Source organism: Bison bison, unplaced genomic scaffold (genome assembly GCF_000754665.1).
Source record: "Bison bison bison isolate TAMUID 2011002044 unplaced genomic scaffold, Bison_UMD1.0 scf7180017864146, whole genome shotgun sequence".
NCBI classification, from domain to species: Eukaryota; Metazoa; Chordata; class Mammalia; order Artiodactyla; family Bovidae; genus Bison; species Bison bison.
The window spans coordinates 5,027,091-5,030,289 of NW_011494718.1; the positions used below are offsets into that span (position 1 = coordinate 5,027,091).

At 45.3% G+C, this 3,199-nt stretch overlaps 1 pseudogene; it reads right to left on the reverse strand.

The window, feature by feature from the left end:
• Nucleotides 1-1,438, reverse strand: part of LOC104989196 — a 65,988-nt pseudogene extending 64,550 nt beyond the window's left edge.
• Between the last annotated feature and the right edge of the window lie 1,761 nt (nucleotides 1,439-3,199).

Consider the following 3,199-nt stretch of genomic DNA (forward strand, 5'->3'; position numbering starts at 1 on the left):
GAAGTCGCTCAGTCGTATCCGACTCTTAGCGACCCCATGGACTGCAGCCCACCAGGCTCCTCTGTCCATAGGATTTTCCAGGCAAGAGTACTAGATTGGGGTGTCATTGCCTTCTCTGAGAAGGCATACAGATGGCTAACAAAGACATGAAAAGATGCTCAACATCACTCATTATTAGAGAAATGCAAATCAAAACTACAATGAGATACTACCTTACACCAGTCAGAATGGCCATCATCAAAAAGTCTACAAACAATAAATGCTGGAGAGGGTGTGGAGAAAAGGGAACCCTCTTGCATTCCTGGTGGGAATGTAAATTGATGCAGCCACTATAGAAGACCGTATGGTGGTGGTTTAGTTGCTAAGTCATGTCCAACTCTTGTAACCCCCATGGACAGAGGAGCCTGATTTGCTACAGTCCATGGGATTCTCAGGCAAGAATACTGGAGTGGGTTGCCATTTCCTTCTCCAGTGGATCTTTTCAACCCAGGAATGAAACCCAGGTCTCTTACATTGTAGGTAGATTCTTTACCAACTGAGCGACAAGGGAAGCTTTGCATGTAATAATAGGCAAATTGGCAGCTATGATTCAGGGTCTGCAGAGGTGAAAAACCCCAATACAAATGTCTCCCTGCAAAGGTCAGGGTCCCTGGGTGCTCTCCTGCCTCCAGATCCTGACTAGACAAACTCACTCTGGGGCAGATTTCTCCTTCAGCACCAAGAGGATCTGGCTCGCAGGTGTAACTTTGGAGGAGCTCTCTCTAATGTTGGTGTCAACAGTGTCCCTCTTGTCCCCGAGGTCAGATCTGGATGCTTGCTGCTTCGACAAGATGCTGCCTTCCTTCTTCAAAGCCTGGAGGTAAAGTTCCAGGAGCTTCCTGGACTGATAGGCTTCTTCTCTCTGGTGAAGCACTACTGGAGGGTGTTCTGGAGCCCCTGGACTGCCACATGACTTTGGCCGAGTTTCTGAGCCAGCTCCAAACACAGGACATTAATGAGCATCTGGAGCTCCTCCTCAGACAGCAGGATGATGCCGGATAGGTCTTCCTTCAGCTGTCTGGCCACGTTCTTCCACTTCAACCCTGCCCCTATCTGTTTCATCTCTGTCAAAGGACTCTTGAGTAATCCAAGCTGTACCTCCATCTGAATTGTGTGTCCACTTCTCATTCCCAGCCAATGCCACAAACTTAGTATTGGCAGGAAGACACAGGAAGTAATCCTCATCATCCATTATGGTACCATCCTTTGCCAGGACCAGAGTGACAGGTGCCAGGGACTTCTCAGTGGCCAGAATGTCACAAGCCTTGTTCCCCAGCTCCTTGAGGCAAGAGGCCACCATGCCATGTTGTTTCCAGCTGTTGTTGCGGCACAGCAGACACTGCTTTAGAGCCCAGATCTCGCTGGTTTCCAGAGCTGCAGGACCACTGACCACCTCCATCCTCTACATGGTGGGACCAGACCGATGTGGAGAAGTCAGGGAGGCTGGAGTGTGGGAGTCCTCCCCAACTCCATCCCCCACGGCATGCCAGGAAATGGAGATTCTTTTAAAAACTAGGAATAAAATCACCATATGACCCAGTAATCCCACTACTAGGCATATACCCTGAGGAAACCAAAACTGAAATGGAGTTTTTTTGGGAAAACATGTATCCCATTGTTCCTTGCAGCACTGTTTACAATAGCTAGAACATGTAAGCAACCTAGATGTCCATCAACAGATGAAGGGATAAAGAGGCTGTGGTGCATGTATACAATGGAATACTGCTGCTGCTGCTGCTGCTGCTGCTGCTGCTAAGTCGTTTCAGTCGCGTCCGACTCTGTGCGACCCCAGAGACGGCAGCCCCCCAGGCTCCCCCGTCCCTGGGATTCTCCAGGCAAGAACACTGGAGTGGGTTGCCATTTCCTTCTCCAATGCATGAAAGTGAAAAGCGAAAGTGAAGTCGCTCAGTTGTGTCCGACTCTTAGCGACCCCATGGACTGCAGCCCACCAGGCTCCTCTGTCCGTGGGATTTTCCAGGCAAGAGTACTGGAGTGGGGTGCCATTGCCTTCTCCAACAATGGAATACTACTTAGCCATAAAAGGAGTGCATTTGAGTCAGTTCTCATGAGGTAGACGAACATAGAGCCTATTATAAAGAGTGAAGTAAGTCAGAAAGAGAAATATAAATATCATATCCTGACACATATATATGGAATTAGAAAGATGGTACTGATGAATTTATTCTCAGGGCAGCAGTGGAGAAACAGACATGGAGAACAGGCCTACGGACACGGGGGAAGGGGAGGAGGGAGAGGGTGAGATGTACGGAGATAATAACGAGGAAATTTATAGTACCATATGTAAAATAGATAGCCAGTGTACTGTATGAGTCAGGGAACCCAACCAGGGTCTCTGTGACAATCTAGAAGGGTGGGATGGGAAGGGAGGTGGAAGGGGAGTTTCAGGAGGGAAGGGACATGGCTGATTATTGTTGATGTATGACAGAAAACCACAGCATTTTGTAAAGCAAATATCCTTCAATTAAAAAAATAAAGTGGCAAAAATTTTTTTAAAAAAAAGAGTGAGCAGGTGACTTAATTTTCACTTTATACCATTTTGTACCTTTTGGCTTTTGCGCCATTTAATTGAACCTACTTTTCATTTTTTTTTAATTTATGCCATTTTGAAGGTTATTTTCCATTTACAGTTATTACAAAATATTGAGTCTATTCCCCGTGTGGTATAATGCATCCTTGAGCCTATCTTACACCCACTAGTTTGTATTCCCCACTCTCCTATCCCTACAGTGGTAACCACTAGTTTGCTCTCTATATCTGAGCCTGCCTCTTTCTTCTCCTATTCATTAGTTTGTTGTATTTTCCAGATACCACATATAAATGATATCATACAGTATTTGTCTTTCTCTCTCTGATTTATTTATAGTGCCCTCCAAGTCCGTCCATGTTGCTGCAAATGGCAACATCTTGTTTTTCATGGCTGGTTAGTATTCAAATGAACCTATTTTGTAAATAATACATTAATTCTGTTTTGATTTTAAATGCTGAAAGCAATGACTAGAGGGATTCTGAAGCTAGTACTTGATATTCTTCAAATTAAAAGGGGCCCAGAGCAAGAGTCCAAATTAAGATTCTGGCCCAAATGATTCAAATTTGAATTCTCTTAAATTCATTTTCATTGTCACTGGTCATTTGTTCTGCA